Raw genomic sequence first — 18,290 nt, forward strand, 5'->3', positions numbered from 1 at the left:
AAAATTGACATTGCAAACAAGTTGGGTGAAACTTTAGCGAGGCATTCTTCTTCCTCAAACTATAACACAAAGTTTCAAAAATATAAAGATCAACAAGAAAAACGTAATATTAACTTTCATTCTGATAATGGTGAAGATTATAATGAACTCTTTTCACTACATAAGCTGAATACTGCCCTATCGCAAGCTCACGATACGGCAACAGGTGCTGATAATATCCACTATCAGCTCCTGAAACATTTACCTAATACATGTCTTGAAACTCTTCTGAACATTTTTGATCATATTTGGACAACAGGCCATTTTCCTCCGTCGTGGCGTCAAGCCATTGTTGTACCTATACCTAAGCCTGGTCGGGATCATACAGATCCATCAAACTACAGACCTATTTCACTAACTAGCTGTGTTTGCAAGACCATGGAACGCATGGTCAATAATAGATTAGTGTGGTTTTTCGAATCCAATAATCTTATTACTAACATCCAATGTGGTTTTCGCAAAAATAGAAGCACTATTGACCATTTGGTTCGACTAGAATCATTTGTTAAAAATTCCATTGTCCATAACCAGCATGCTGTATCAATCTTTTTCGACCTTGAAAAAGCTTATGATACAACATGGAAATATGGTATCTTAAGAGATTTACATGATTTTGGTTTGAGAGGCCGTTTGCCTCATTTTATATCACAATTTTTAGCAGGCAGACAATTTCAAGTTCGTGTCGGATCATCCCTGTCTGACCATTATAATCAGGATCATGGGGTTCCACAAGGCAGTATTTTGTCTGTTACCTTGTTTAGCATAAAAATCAATAGTCTCTCGAAAGCATTACATGACTCAATAGATGGGTCATTGTTTGTGGATGATTTTAATGTTTCATGCCGTGGTAAAAATATGCATACCATTGAGAGACAATTACAGATGTGTTTAAATAAAATTCATAAATGGTCACTTGAGAATGGATTTAAGTTTTCACAGATAAAAACCAAATGTATACATTTTTGTCGGAAATATAAGCCTCATAAAGATCCTGAACTGTTTTTAGATGGCTCTCCAATTACCGTTGTAAAGGAAGCCAAGTTTCTTGGACTGATTTTCGACAAACATTGAACCTTTTTACCACATATTAAGTATTTGAAGCCCAAATGCCTGAAAACATTAGATCTCCTAAAAGTGGTGTCCAATTTAAAGTGGGGAGGGGATCAAACTACCCTCCTTCATTTGTACAGATCACTCATCCGATCAAAACTTGATTATGGTTCCATCGTGCATGGCGGGGCCTGTCGAAGCAACTTGAAACTGCTTGATTCTATCCATCACCAGGGTTTAAGACTTTGACTTGGATCTTTCCGCACTTCTCCTATTGACAGCATTTATGTTGAAGCTGATGAGCCTTCTTTAACCCAAAGACGTATTAAATTATCTTTGCAGTACACTACTAAACTATATTCGAATCAGACGAACCCTGCATATAACTGTGTATTCCATCCCCTCAATGAGGATCTGTACAACAAAAAGTCTTCTCTTGTTCCACCTCTAGGGATAAGGATTAAACCTTTCCTTTCTGCTGCTGGCATTGACCTAGAAAATATTTCTCCTTCTCGTCTGCTGTCTTCACCTCCTTGGCAATTGGTTAGGCCACAAGTCGACCTAACCTTGACTATGTTTAAGAAATCAGAAACGAATGAGTTACAATATAAACAAGAATATAATCAATTACAAAGTAAGTATAATACATATAAATCCATATTTACAGATGGGTCCAAGTATGGTGGGGCAGTGGCTTGTGCCACTGTCGTTGGATCCAAAACAGTATCTTCTCGACTGCCAGATCATACCTCAATTTTCACAGCTGAAGCAAACGCTATACTAACAGCCTTAAAATATATCAATAAGCATTCCAAATATAAGCAGTATATAATCTTTTCAGACTCTCTTTCGTGCCTTCAAGCTATTAAGGGTCTTTCTACCAAACATCCACTTTTAGTAGAGATTATTGAATTGTACAATGATCTTGCTACTGGCCAATACGACGTCGTCTTTTGTTGGTTACCCAGCCACGTTGGCATTTCTGGGAACACACTTGCCGATCTTGCTGCCAAAGCAGCACTCACCAAAACTATGACATCACTTCTTATTCCATACTCTGATTATAAAGATGTCATCCGATCTTACATTCGGGATCTTATGCAGAAAAAGTGGGACACCCAGGCAGGTATAAATAAATTACATGAAATTAAACCCCACATTGGTTACACCTACTTGGGTTGTCAGTCTAGATTTGATGAGGTCATCATAAGGCGATGTCGTATTGGCCACACTAGATATACTCATGAATATCTATTGAAAGATGAGGATCCTCCGTTCTGTATCCCTTGTGATGAAAGAATCACAGTCAAGCATGTCTTGCTTGACTGTGTTGAATATTCCATCACAAGAGATAAGTATTTTAAAACACGAACCATGAAGGATCTTTTTAGTAATGTTAATCATCGCTTAATTATCGCATAAAGTACGCCGTGCTTTAGCATTTAATATTTTAAATTTATTCAAATTATGCACCATGGGATGGCGACGGAAATAATGTTCTGCTTTTTCCTTGCCTTCCTAGCTTGTTTGCACTCATCGTTGAACCATGGTTTACTTATGTGTGAAACTACAGAGGACTTTGGTATACACTCATCAGCTATGGAGTTCAATTCATCAGAAAAACATTTAATAGCATCAGGAACGTCAATAAAACAGCGAGCATAGCGTAAACGCTACATGTAGAGTAATTCTCACTGCAACAGCCTGCATATTAGTATTAAGTCATACAGGGATTTGAATAACGTTTTGTCTGACTAGAACGGATGACCCGCCAGTGGCTCTATCACCCGGAGGTGAAAAACAATGATATGCATTAAAATGACGAAGGTCAAATGTATCTGTTTGTTTTAAATATGTCTCTTGGAGACATATCGCTGAAGGTGTAAACTCTTGGTCTAATAGCTGTAATTTATGTAAATTAGTCCTCAATCATCTGCAGTTCCACTGTACAATATTATTGGAATAAACTATGTTTGGGGGGATTTATTGGGGATCTACCCCGCACTCTTTTGGAGGGCGACAAGCTATGTGCCCTAGAATGGACGTTTTCAGAAACGTCCATGTCTTCAAAAGACCCATATTTATTAAGCAATTGAATTTTATTTTGTGACCCTTTAGGAGCTCTGCCACTTTGTTGTTTGGAAGCATCTGGTTTAGGCTTAGATTTACCTTTAGCAGTTTGTTGTCTATCGGCTGTCCATTGAGATTCAGTGCGTGACTGCGAAGATGATTAATGATCAGAAGGAGACTTTGAAGTTCCAGGAAGTGATTCCTCAGTCTGGGATGACATAGCTGGGTATAGAAGTTGTGGAGAGTCGCTGTTGACCCAAGTCAAGGTCGTTTGGCAGCTTGTAGATGATTTTGTTATTTTAGGGCTACGCACAGATGCGTTTGCTACTGTAGCATAACTTTCTGTAAGGTCAGATCTCTTCACCAGTTTTTTTTTGCTTCAGAAAAAGAGATATTTTGTGTATACTTTATTCTGTTTATTTCCATTTGCTCTCTCTAGATTGGACACTGTTTCGATGGAGATGAATGGTCGCCTGAGCAGTTAGTGCATTTTTCAAAGTCACTGTCACAATCTTCTGTTGTGTGTGTCTTCTCACCACAGTGAGCACACACAACAGACAATGTACATGTAGATACACCGTGTATATATTTCTGGCATTTAAAACACCTTAGACGGTTGGGGATGTAGTTCTCAACTTGGATGTTACAGTAACCTGCCTTCACTGACTTGGGAGCATTGGGAGAAGAAAAGGAAAACAGATAGGTATTCGTTTGGATTGTCTCATTGTTTTTTCGGGTTGAAAAACGCTTTACATACAGCACACCCTGATCTTTCATTTCGGATGCTATATCAAGTTCTGACATATGAGCAAGCAACGATCTCTGACAATACCTTTACTTGTGTTCAGGTTCTTGTGAGCAGAGACCGTGACCGGAATGCCCACAACAGAATCAGTACCCATCAGATCGGTTGCTTGCTGCTTTTTCCCACACTCAACGAGCAGGGCACCCGAACGTAAGCGTCTAAGATTCTTCACATCTCCAGCAATACCTTGAATACCCTTAGATACTGCAAAAGGGTTCAATTTTAATGGTGTCTTGTCAGGAGTTTCAATTACAAGGAAACGTGGCCAGTACTCAATCGATAAAGACGATCTATGGTCAGTATCAACAGGATCAATTTCAAGTTGACGTTTTGATTTCTTGGGGGGGATTTCATAAGCCATGGGTAATGTAAATTGGTTTCTCATGCGAGCTCCCCACCCACCACGGAGTATCACAAAGGACAATGCTAAAGCAAGCGGGCCTCCAGCTTGCAACACCAAGCATACTCGGATGATATACTCAAGTAGAATAATCATAAAGTAATTACTCTACCAGATTGGCCCATGAGCCATCGCCTTCTGGGCATACGACTCTAGGCAAATTACAAAACAACATAATTCAAAATCAAAGATGTTTCAGAGGCCAATAAATCCAAGACCAAAATTTCAATTTCAAATCATATTTGTGCAATGATATATTTATAATCTATGCACAGGGCTTGGCATGACCAGCCGATTGGTTGAAACGGGCCCATTCAACCTCCCGTCTAGGTGAAGTAAGGGTCGAAGGGGTGTGTTGAGCAAAGGGAACGCAGTCACAGGTCCCCAGTGCCCTCAACCCCCAGACTCCCGTCCTCCACTGACACAGGGAGTTGTGGAGAGTCGCTGTTGACCCAAGTCAAGGTAGTTTGGCAGCTTGTAGATGATTTTGTTATTTTAGGGCTGCGCACAGACGATGTGTTTGCTACTGTAGCATAACTTTCTGTAAGGTCAGATCTCTTCACCAGGTTTTTTTGGCCTCAGAAAAAGAGATGTTTTGGGTAAACGTTATTGCCGTTTGCTCTTTCCAGATTGGACACTGTTTCGAAGAAGAAGAATGGTCACCTGAGCAGTTAGTGCATTTTTTAAAGTCACTGTCACAATCTTCTGTTGTGTGTGTCTTCTCACCACAGTGAGCACACACAACAGACAATGTGCAGGTATTTACACCGTGTTCATATTTCTGGCATTTAAAACATCTGAGCGGGTTGGGGATGTAGGTTTCAACTTGGATATTGCAGTAACCTGCCTTCACTGATTTGGGAGCATTTGGATATGAAAAAGAAAACAGATAGGTATTCGTTTGGATTGTCTCATTGTTTTTTCGGGTTGAAAAACGCTTCACATACAGCACACCTTGATCTTTCATTTCACATGCTATATCAAGTTCGGACATGTCAGCACACAATCGATCCTGATCTCTGATGATACCTTTACTCGTGTTCAAGGTCTTGTGAGCAGAGACCGTGACCGGAATACCCACAAAAGATTCAATACTCATCAAGTTGGTTGCTTGTTGTTTCTTGCTGTACTCAATTAGTAAGGCACCCGAACTAATGTTCTTAACATCTCCTGCAATACCTTGAATGCCCTTTGACAGCTGATAGACAACAAATTGTTAAAACTAAACCCAAACCTAAGTCTGATGCTTCAAAACAACAAAGTGGCAGACCTTCTAAAGGGTCACAAAATAAAGTTCAATTGTTCAATAAATACGGGTGTCTTGAAGACATGGACGTTTCTGAAAACGTCCATTCTAGGGCACATAGTCTGTCGCCCTCCAAAAGAGTGCGGGGTAGATCCCCAATAAATCCCCCCAAAAGATAGTTTATTCCAATAATATTGTACAGTGGAAATGCAGAGATTCGAGGACTAATTTACATGAATTACAGCTATTAGTCAAAGATTTCACACCTTCAGCGTTATGTCTCCAAGAGACATATTTAAAACAAACAGATACATTTGACCTTCGTCATTTTAATGCATATCATTCTTTTTCACCTCCGGGTGATAGAGCCACTGGCGGATCATCCATTCTAGTCAGACAAAACGTTATTCAAAGCCCTGTTTTACTTAATACTAATATGCAGGCTGTTGCAGTGAGAATTACTTTACATGTAGCGTTGACGCTATGCTCTCTCTATAGTTCACCATCTTTGATGTTTGCCAAAACCGATCTTCAAGCTCTATATGATCAGCTCCCGAAGCCCTGTATTATAATGGGAGATTTAAATGGGCACAACCCTCTCTGGGGTAGTGTAACTACAAACACTAAAGGTAAATTGTTGGAGGGCTTTTGTTCTGACAATGATTTATGTATTTATAATGATGATTCCAACACATATTTACACCCTGGTACAGGGACTTATTCTGCTCTCGACTTGTCACTTACAAATTCAGAACTATTAAATGAATTCGAATGGTCAGTCCACAATGACCTGTGTGGAAGTGACCATTTTCCTACTATATTAAAAGCTGTAACTCCATCTGATGTTCCTCCATCATCAAGACGGAATTTTAAAAAGGCTAACTGGACTTTATATGAAACACTGTGTTCTGAAAAGCTTAAACCTGAACGTTTTATTGACGTTCCTGATGCTATTAAATGTTTTTCTGATGAACTGAATTCCATAGCTGATGAGTGTATACCAAAGTCCTCTTCAGTTCCACACATAAGAAAACCATGGTTCAACGATGAGTGCAAGCAAGCTAGGAAGGCAAGGGAAAAGGCAGAACAGTATTTCCGTCGCCATCCTATGGTACATAATTTAAATAAATTTAAAATTTTAAATGCTAAAGCACGGCGTACTTTTAAACAGAATAAACGCCAATCTTGGCAAAATTATGTGTCCAAAATAAATTCTAGGACACCTATGTCCAAGGTATGGAACATGGTCCAGAAAAACAAAGGTAAAGGTACTAAATCTAGTGTCCATCATCTTAGACATGGAGATCAATTGCTTACTGATAAATCAGATATTGCTTATAAACTAGGTGAAACCCTTGCTAAACACTCTTCCTCTTCAAATTATGTACCAAAATTCCAGCAATATCAAAAACAATAAGAAAAGAAAACTATTAATTTCAATTCTGATAATGGGGAAGATTATAATGAAACGCTTTCTATTCATGAACTCCATACTGCTCTTGATCAAGCTCACGACACTGCTACAGGAGCTGATAATATACATTATCAGCTCCTGAAGCACTTACCAGAATCCTGCCTAGAAACTCTTCTCAATATTTTTGATGATATGGCACCCGTGGCGAGCCACCTCCTCGTGGTGGGTGCTGGGTAACGCTGAGAGCTCGCTGACACCCCCGCAGTGGACCCGGGGGGATATTTGGTCCACCAACCCGTTTGCCGTGGGTTGGCCCTGTGTCGGCGGAGGAGCGGATCCTTGTGGTTGAGGGCAATAGAGGCCTGCAATCGTGTGCCTGTTGCTCAATACACCACTTTGGCCCTGACTTCGCCTAGACGGGTGGTCGAATGGGCCCGGTTCGACCAATAGGCTGGTCGTGCCAAGCCCTGAGTATGTATATTCTAATGCATAAATTTCCAAAACCTTTTAAAGTTTCTCAAATGTCTTGGCTAAATCTTTATATATTTGAATTTCAAATGAGTCACTTCAATTTTGTGTTGTAATTTGCCTAGAGTCTTATGCCCAGAAGGCGGTGGCTCATGGGCCAATCTGGTAGAGTAATTACTTTGTGATTATTCTACTTGAGTATATCATCCGAGTATGCTTGGTGTTGCAAGCTGGAGATCCGCTTGCTTTAGCATTGTCTTTGTGATACTCCATGGCGGTTGGGGAGCTCGGATGAAACTATACACTACAACATGGACCTTGAAACCCCTTTAAAAAAGAAACGTCAACTCGATAATGATCAAAGTACAACTGAAAGTTGCAGGAAATCCAAACAAATAGACTACTGGCCACGATTTCTGGTTATTGAATCTCCGGACAAACAACCAATCAAATTGAACCCGTTTATTGTTTCTAAAGCAGTTTATGGTATTGCTGGAGATGTCAAAAACATCAAAAGACTGAGATCTGGATCGTTGCTCATAGAGTGCAGCAAACGACAACAAGCAAACAACCTGCTTTCAACAGATAGTTTAGCTGGATCTCCTGTTAAAGTGTCTATCCACCGGACCCTCAATTCAAGTAGGGTATTGTTAGGGATAGGCATCATCTTTTGGAGGACATGACAGACCTTGACATCATGTGCGAACTTAGAGATCAAGGTGTCACGTACATGAAACGATTCACTCGACGTGATTCAGAACTCAACAGTAATTCCAACGCATACGTACCTGTTCTCATTTGTATCTCCAACTGCACCAAAATCTATCAAAGCAGGGTATTGTTATCTGCAAGTAGAACAGTACATCCCAAACCCACTGAGATGCTTTAAATGTCAAAAATTTGGTCACGGGGTAAATTCTTGTTGAAATCCTATAACTTGCGGTCATTGCGGAGGGCAATCCCACGTGACAGAAGATTGTGAAAGCAACTATAAAAAATGCGTCAACTGTTCTGGGAAACATTCGTCAAAAGAGTGCCCAGTGTGGAAGAGGGAAATGGAGGTGAATAAATTAAAGCACATTCAAAACATTAGCTATGCTGAAGCGAAGAAACTCGTTCCATCCTTTGATCAAAGTGCTTCTTATGCTTCAGTTACCAAACGACCAAATCCTACTACAGCCTCTGTTGAATGTCAGACAGAACTGACACTGGTTCCAAATGAAGACCTTGCACAACGCGGAGAATTGGCTACACAGACTGACTCGTTACACTGATCTCAATCTCGGTCTGTGTCTTCTTTACCAAACGGCTCTACATGCCTTATGACTCAATCGGATAAAACAAACACTAACAGTGAAAATGCTTCTTCGAAACACAAAAAAGTAAATGAAACTCTGGCTAAACAAACTGTCAAAAGGAAATCAAAAGTTAAACAGAATCAATCAAAGTGAAAGGCTGGCTAAAGGTTCAACAGATGAGATTCAGCTGTATAATAAGTTTGGATCCCTTGAGGACATGTATGTGTCCGACCATGGCAATGGTAGGACACATAGCTTGTCACTGTCAAGGAAGGTGAAGGGTAGATCTCCTGTACATCCTCCTCGGATGAAATAATGTCTTCATCTGTAATTCAGTAGAATTGTAGAGGACTCAGAACTAATTTTAATGACTTACAACTGTTAATCCAGGATCATAATCCGTCAATATTCTGCATTCAAGAAACCTATCTAAAGCAGACGGATAATTTTGATCTACGTCATTTTAATGCATACCATTATTTTTGCTCCCCCAGGCGACAGGGCTACTGGTGGATCATCTATCCTGGTGAGGAATAATGTTATTCATAGTCAAGTCATGCTCAAAACAAATCTCCAAGCCGTGGCAGTGCGACTTACATTACAAGTTGCATTTACCCTTTGTTCATTGTATCTTCCACCATCCTCTGCTGTTCAGTTACGTGATTTGCAAGCTCTTTATGATCAACTACCTAAACCCTGTTTGATCATGGGTGATCTCTGGGGTGGTACTAATACAAACACTAAAGGTAAATTACTGGAGGATTTCATCTCAAATAATGATCTTTGCATTTATAATGATGGTTCAAAGACATATTTACATCCTGGCACGGGAACATATTCAGCTCTCGATTTATCAATGACTGATTCCACCCGATTTAGTGAATTTGAGTGGTCAGTCCATGATGACCTCTGTGGAAGTGACCACTTCCCAACAATATTAAAACCTGTCAACCCATCTGATGCTCTGCCATCATTACTATGGAATTTTAGAAAGGCCAACTGGGCTTTATATGAAACCCTGTGTGCTGACAAACTTAGACCTGGCTGTTTTCTTAATGTTCCCGATGCTATAAAAGATTTCTCTGACATACTAAACACCATTGCTGATGAGTGTATCCCAAAGTCCTCTACAATTTCACACATAAGGAAACCATGGTTTAACTCTGATTGCAAACAAGCTAGGAAGGCACGGAAAAAGGCCGAACATTATTTTCGTCATCACCCTATGGTTCATAATTTGAACAAATTTAAAATCCAAAATGCTATAACTCGCCGTACTTTCAAGCAAAGTAAACGTAGCTGAGCATTATTTTCGTCGCCATCCTATGGTCCACAACTTAAACAAATGTAAAATTTTAAATGCGAAAGCAAGGCGTACTTTCAAGCAAAGTAAACGCCACTCGTGACAAAACTATGTATCTAATATCAGTTCCCACACGCCTATATCTAAGGTATGGAATTGATCCAGAAAATCAAAGGTACGGCTCTAGATCTAGTGTTCACCATCTCAAAGATGGAAACCAGTTATTAAATAATAAAGCAGATATAGCCAATAAACTTGGAGAAACACTGGCGCAACATACTTCTTCCTCGAGTTATCTACCTCAATTCCAAAAGTATCAAAAAACAGCAAGAAAAGAAAGCTATTAATTTTACTTCAGATAATGGGGAAGATTACAACGAGGTATTTTTGATTCGTGAACTCCATACAGCTCTTGACCAGGCCCATGATACTGCTACAGGAGCTGATAACACCCATTATCAACTTCTGAAACATTTACCGGAATCATGTTTAGAGACCTTTTTACATATATGTGATGATATCTGGACATCTGGAAAGTTTCCTTCTTCATGGCATGATGCTATAGTTATCCCTATCCCTACACCTGGACGTGATCATACGGACCCTTCGAACTATCGGCCTATATCACTAACGAGCTGTGTTTGCAAGACCATGGAACGCATGATAAATAATCGACTTGCTTGGTACTTGGAAACAAATAACCTCATTACAGATATACAATGTGGTTTCCGTAAAAAACAGAAGTACAGTCGATCACTTAGTGCGTTTAGAATCATTTGTTAAAAATGCACTGATCAATAAACAACACGCTGTATTTGTCTTTTTCGATCTTGAGAAGGCATATGGTACAACATAGAAATTTGGCATTCTGAGAGATTTACATGACTTCGGTTTGCAAGGTCATTTGCCTGAATTCATTGCCAACTTTTTAAATGACAGACAATTCCATGTCCGTGAGGGGTCTACCCTGTCTGATCATTACGATCAGGATCAGGGTGTTCCACAAGGCAGTATTTTGTCCGTCACTCTTTTTAGCATCAAGATCAACAGTTTATCAAAAGTTTTAAACGATTCAATTGATGGATCGTTATTTGTGGATGATTTTAATATTTCTTGGTAAAAATATGCATAGCATTGAACGGCAATTACAGTTGTGTTTAAACAAGATTAATAAATGGTGTCTTGAAAACGGCTAAAATTTTCCAAATCGAAAACTAACTGCATAAATTTTTGTCGTAAATACAAACCACATAAAGACCCTGAACTGTCTCTAGATGGCACGCCGATTAAAGTTGTGAAGGGAGCCAAGTTCTTGGGTCTAATCATTGATTCACACTTAACGTTTTTACCGCATATTAAATCACTTAAAACTAAATGCCTGAAGGCACTTGACTTATTGAAAGTGGTGTCAAATTCTAAATGGGGAGGGGATCAAGCTACCCTTCTCCATCTATATCGATCACTCGTACGTTCTAAACTTGATTATGGCTCCATCGTATATGGTGGAGCCTGCAAAAGCAACCTTAAACTTCTTGATCCTGTCCATCACCAAGGTCTAAGACTTTGTCTTGGGTCCTTCAGAACTTCACCAATTGCGTTGAGGCCGATGAACCATCTCTTGCACAACGCCGTATCAAATTATCTCTACAATATGTCACAAAACTATACTCTATCGAATCTAACCCTGCATATAACTGTGTCTTCAATCCTCTTTATGAGGATTTGTATAGCAAAACGTCTTCTCTTTTTCCACCTCTTGGGCTCAAAATAAAGCCGTTCATTGCTGCTGCTGGTATTAAGCTGGAATATATAGCTCCTTTCCGTCTTCTTTCCTCTCCCCCTTGGCAGTTGGTTAGGCCACAGGTTGACCTAACATTAACGACATTTGAAAAATCAGAAACGAATGAATTACAGTATATACAAGAATATAATCAATTGAAACATACATATAACAATTACAAATCCTTATTTACAGATGGGTCCAAGGACGGTGGTGCAGTTGCTTGTGCTACTGTCATTGGATCCAGAACATTATCTTCTAGATTACCATATAATAGTTCTAGTTTTACAGCTGAAGCTAACGCCATATTAACAGCTCTCAAATATATTCAAAGACACCCGAAACGTAAACAGTATATATTATATTCCGACTCTCTTTCTTGCCTTCAGGCTATTAAAAATATTTCTTGAAAACATCCACTTTTAATTGAAATTATTGAACTGTATAATACTCTTGCTACTGGCCAATACGACATCGTCTTCTGTTGGTTACCCAGTCACGTAGGTATTTCTGGGAATGTGATGGCCGATCTTGCTGCCAAGGCAGCACTAAACAAATCTGTGACACCACTTCTTCTTCCATATTCAGATTACAAAGCTTGCATTAGAACGTATATCCGTGATCTGATGCAGAAGAAGTGTTATTAAAAAGATCCTTCAAAGTTCGTGATTGAAAATAGGTATCCCTTGTGATGGAATATTCAACACAGTCAAGCAAAATGTGCTTGACTGTGATTCTTTCCTCACAGGGGATACAAAACGGAGGATCCTCACCTTTCAACAGGTGTTCATGTGTATATCTGGTGTGGCCAATACGACATCGTCGCATAATGACCTCTTCAAGTCTGGACTGACAACCCAAGTAGGTGTAACCAATGTAGGGTTTTATTGCATGTAATTCATTTACACCTAATTGGGTGTCCCACTTCTTCTGCATCAGATCACGTATATAAGATCTAATAGTAGGTTTAAAATCTGAGTATGGAATATGAAATGGTGTCACAGATTTGTTTAGTGCTGCCTTGGCAGCAAGATCGGTCATCGTATTCTCAGAAATGCCTACGTGGCTGGGTAACCAATAGACGATGTCCTATTGGCCAGTGGCAAGATCATTATACAATTCAATATTTTCAATTAAAAGTGGATGTTTTCAAGAAACATTTTTAATAGCCTGAAGCAAGAAAGAGAGTCTGAAAAGATTATATACTGTTTATGTTTATGTTGTTTTTCAATATATTTAAGAGCTGTTAGTATGGCGTTAGCTTCAGCTGTAAAAATAGAACTGTTATCTGGTAATCTAGACGATATTATTCTGGATCGAATGACAGTGACACATGCCACTGCACCACCGTCCTTGGACCCATCTGTAAATAAGGATTTGTAATTGCTATATTTTTTTTTTAATTGATTATATTTTTGTTTATATTGTAAGTCATTCGTTTCTGTTGTTTTAAAAGTAGTTAATGTTAGGTCATCATGGAGCCTAACCAATTGCCAAGGAGGAGAAGAAAGGAGTCGTGAAGGTGCTATATTTTCCAGGTCAATGCCTGCAGCAGATATAAATGGCTTAGTTCTGAGCCCTAGAGGCGGAACAAGAGAACCCTTTTTGTTGCACAGATCCTCATAGAGAGGATTGAAGACACAGTTATGTGCAAGGTTAGATTCGTTCGAGTATAGTTTTGTAATATATTGTAATGCTAACTTTGTTCGTCATTGTGTAAGAGATGGTTCATCTGCCTCGACGTAGAGACTGTCAACAGAAGTTCTGAAAGACCCAAGACAAAGTCTTAGACCTTGATGGTGGACAGAATCTAATAACTGTACGTTGCTTTTGCAAGCCCCACCATATACAATGGAGCCATAATCAAGTTTCACTAACGGATTAGTGACCGGTATAAGTGCAAGAGTGTAGTTTGGTCCCCTCCCCACTTTGTGTTGGAAACAACTTTTAACAGATCAAGTGCCTTCAGGCATTTAGCTTTAAGGGATTTGATATGTGGCAGAAAAAGTTTAATGTGAGTCGAAAATAACACCTAAGAACTTGGCCTCCTTTACAACCTTGATGGGTGTACCATTTAGAGATAGTTCAGGGTCTTTATGGGGTTTGTATTTACGGCAGAAATGTATACAATTAGTTTTGGATTTAGAAAATTTAAAGCCGTTTTCAAGACACCATTTATGTATTTTGTTTAAACACTACTGCAGATGGCGTTCAATGGTATGCATATTCTTACAACGACAAGAAATATTAAAATCGTGCACAAAAAGTGATCCATCAATTGAATCGCTTACAACCTTTGATAAACTGTTGATCTTGATACTGAACAATGTGACAGACAAAATGCTGCCTTGCGGGACACCCTGATCTTGATTGTAATGATCAGACAGGGTAGAACCCACTCGGACCTGAAATTTCCTGTCATTTAAAAAGTTGGATATAAATTGCGGCAAACGGCCTCGTAATCCAAAGTCACGTAAATCTTTTAAAATTCCATGTTTCCATGTTTTATTAATCATAGCATTCTTCACAAAAGATTCTAAACGCACTAAACGATCGACTGTACTTCTGTTTTAACGGAAACCACATTGTATATCCGTTATAAGGTTATTGCTTTCCAAGTACCAAACAAGTCGATTATTGATCATGCGTTCCATGGTCTTGCAAACACAGCTAGTTAGTGAAATGGGCCTATAATTGGAAGGGTCTGTATGATCACGTCCAGGTTTCGGGATGGGAACAATTATAGCATCACGCCAGGATGAAGGAACGTTGTCAGACGTCCAAATATCATCAAAAATATGCATGAGTGTCTCCAAACAGGACTCAGGTAAGTGCCTCAGTAGTTGATAAGGTATGTTAACAGCCCAAGAGCCTGATCTAGAGGAGTATGAAGCTCATGGATCGAAAAGGTTTCAATGTAGTCTTCCCCATTATCTGAATTAAATTAATTGATTTCTTTTCTTGCTGTTTTCGATATTTTTGAAATTCTGGAACATAATTAGATGAGGAAGAATGTTTGACCAACGTATCACCAAGTTTATTTGCAATATCTTCTTTATCACTTAGTAACTAGTTTCCATCTTTTAGATGGTGGATGCTAGATCTAGAACCCTTACCTTTGATTTTCTGTATCATATTCCATACTTTTGATATTGGCGTACGCGAATTAATTTTTGATGCATAATTTCGCCACGAGTGGCGTTTACTTTGCTTGAAAGTACGCCTTGCTTTCGCATTTAAAATTTTACATTTGTTTAAGTTGTGGACCATAGGATGGCGACGAAAATAGTGCTCAGCTTTCTTCCTTGCCTTTCTAGCCTGTTTGCAATTATCGTTAAACCATGGTTTAACCATATGAGGAATAGAGGACTTAGGAATACATTCGTCAGTTATATTATTTTGTTTATCTGAAAAACATATTATGGCATCGGGAATATTATGAAAACGTTCAGTTTTAAGGTTCTCACGACAGAGATGTTCATATAAAGTCCAGTTAGCCTTATTAAAATTCCATCGTGACGATGGAGGAACATCAGATGGATTCACAGGTTTTAGCAATGTTGGGAAATGATCACTTCCACAGAGGTCATCGTGGACAGACCATTCAAGTTCATTCAATAAGTTAGAGTCTGTAAGTGACAAATCAAGAGCTGAATAACTTCCTGTGCCAGGATGAAGATACGTGTTTGAACCGTCGTTATAAATGCATATATCGTTGTTTGAAATAAATTCCTCCAGCAATTTACCTTTAGTGTTTGTATTTATGCCACCCCAGAGTGGATTGTGGCCATTTAAATCGCCCATGATTAAACACGGTTTAGGTAGTTCATCATAAAGAGCCTGCCGATCGCTCAGTTGAACAGCTGATGATGGAGAAATGTATAAAGAGCACAATGTGAATGCAACGTGCAACGTAAGTCGCACTGCAACGGCTTGGAGATTTGTTGTGAGTCTAACTGGGCTATGGATAACATTTTGTCGCACCAGGATTGAAGCACCACCAGTAGCTCTATCACCAGGCGGAGAAAAATAGTGATATGCATTGAATTGACGTACGTCAAAATTATCTGTCTGTTTCAGATAGGTTTCTTGTATGGAGAGAGCACCAGGTTTATAATCTTGGATTAATAATTGTAAATCATTTAAGTTGTTCTTAAGTCCTCTACAGTTCCACTGTAGTACAGGCGAAGACATTACTTCTTCGGAGGATAAACAGGAGATCTACCCCTCTCCTTTCGTGATGGTGACAAGCTGTGAGTCCTGCCATGGCTTTGCTCGGACACATCCATGTCATCAACAGATCCAAACTTGCTACAAATTTGGATATGATTATTCGCCCCTTTCGAGGTTCTTCCACTTTGAGTCTTTTTCAAAATGTCACTATTTTGTTTTGACTTGTGTTTTGAGGCTGGTTGAACATTTGGTTCTGGGTTACGTGATCGTTTCTGAGATGTCAGCTGATATCTGCGATTTAAGAATGTCTTTGGATGAGTCAATGGTTTGTGAACTACAGGTCACTTGTGAAGACCTTGACTGGACATTAGCAGATAGCAAGGTTAGAGCAGAAGTCCTTGCCCATGTGTAGTCTGCCTGGCAACCTACAGAATTATATGTAATAGGTTTTTGCTTAGAGGTCTGAATAGATGCAACAACTGCGTTAGAGTACGTTGAGCCTGATTGTTCTTGTGAAAGAACAAGTTGTTTTGCCTCTGAAAATGACACGTTTTACTGATGCTTTATTTGTGAAATTTTATACTGAAGCTTCCAAGTAAGACACTCTTTGGAGGAAGATGGATGGTGGCCAGAACAGTTAACACAAGAAGGAGTTTTGTCAGAAAGGGTACCATCTTCACACTTTCCAGGACATCTGTGACATACAGCTTGATTGTGGCAAGACTTTGAACCATGACCATATTTTTGGCAGGTATAACACCTCAAAGGATTTGGAATAAATGTGTCAACTTTCAAATTGCAGTACCCCGCTTTTAGTGATTGTGGGTGTTTAGGCAGACAAAAGGTGAACAATTACATGTTTGTTTGGAATGTTTCGTTGTTCTCTTTGGCAGTGAAGCGTTTGACATGGGTAACGCCTTGTGAGTGCAATTCTGTCACAATCTCATGTTCGCTCATGTCTGAAAGGCAACGTCCAACGTCACGGACGATGCCTTTACTGCTATTCAATGTCCTGTGAGGGGACACCACAACAGGAACATTCGCGAAGACTTCAGATGATTGCAGAATCTGCGATTGGGTCAGCTTTCGACATTCAATGAGCAGTGAACCAGATCTTAGTTTTTTATTTCTTTGACATCACCTGCTAAACCTTCGATGCCTTTGGCCACAGCAAAAGGATTGAGCTTAAGAACTCCACCATCTGGTGCTGACATAACAAGGAAACGAGGCCAGTTATCCGGGTTAGTGACAATTTCAGGAGTCTCATCCTCCGAATAAAACGAATCATCGGATTCATAAGAACGTTTCTTTAGGTGACACCAGGGATACCAGGAGGGTATACTCAAGTAGAATCATCAAGAAGATTTTCTACCAGATTGGCCCATGAGCCACCGCCTTCTGGCAAATTAAACTCTAGGCAAGTAATTTTGTATTTGCTTACAGTAAACAAGTGATGAAATTGAATTCAATTTTAACCAAGTCCAGAAAATACCCATTTATATAAATCAAATGTGTGCAAACCAACGTACATTGCACAGGGCTTGGCGTGACCAGATTGGTTAAACCGGGCCCATTCAACCTCTCGTCTAGGTGATGTAAGGATCGAAGGGGTGTGTTGAGCAAAGGGAAGCCCCCAGTGCCCTCAAACCCAGACTCGCGTCCTCCACCGACACAGGGCCGCAACCCACGGCAAACGGGTTGGTGGACCAAATATTCCCCCGGGTCCACTACGGGGGTGTTGGCGAGCTCTTGGCGTTAACAGGACCACAGGAACATCGGGCCCAGACTTGGTGGTACGCCTGAGAGTGTTCAGTGCAAGTTGTCGACCTTGGCCGCACATCTCTGAGTCTCCTCTGGATCTCGTTCCACGTGTGTTCTATCGGGTTTAAGCCTGCACTGAGGGTAGGCAATTGAAGACTCTGTATGCTCTGTTGCCTCAGAAAGTTGCTCTGGCAGTATGGGGACGCGAGTTTTCCTGCTGGAAGACATGGTTTCAACGACGACCAAAGTATGGGGGAGTGAGTGAGTGAGTTTAGTTTTACGCAGCACTCAGCAATATTCCAGCCGTATGGTGCCAGTCTGTAAATAATCGAGTCTGGACCAGACAATTCAGTGACCAACAACATGAGCATCGATCTGTGCAATTGGGAGCCGATGACATGTGTCAACCAAGTCAGCAAGCCTGACCACACGATCCCGTTAGTCGCCTCTTACAACAAGCACAGTCACCTTTTATGGCAAGCA

General features: G+C 39.9%; 1 protein-coding gene and 1 pseudogene across 1 annotated transcript in view; one reads left to right on the top strand and one right to left on the bottom strand.

Moving 5' to 3' along the window:
- Positions 1-18,290, bottom strand: part of LOC137287647 (uncharacterized) — a 108,953-nt gene that overhangs the window by 20,757 nt on the left and 69,906 nt on the right. The gene's annotated exons all lie outside the window — the stretch shown is intronic.
- Positions 14,604-18,290, top strand: part of LOC137257930 (uncharacterized) — a 41,341-nt pseudogene continuing 37,654 nt past the window's right edge.

This window comes from Haliotis asinina, chromosome 1 (assembly GCF_037392515.1).
Source record: "Haliotis asinina isolate JCU_RB_2024 chromosome 1, JCU_Hal_asi_v2, whole genome shotgun sequence".
Classification (NCBI taxonomy): Eukaryota; Metazoa; Mollusca; class Gastropoda; order Lepetellida; family Haliotidae; genus Haliotis; species Haliotis asinina.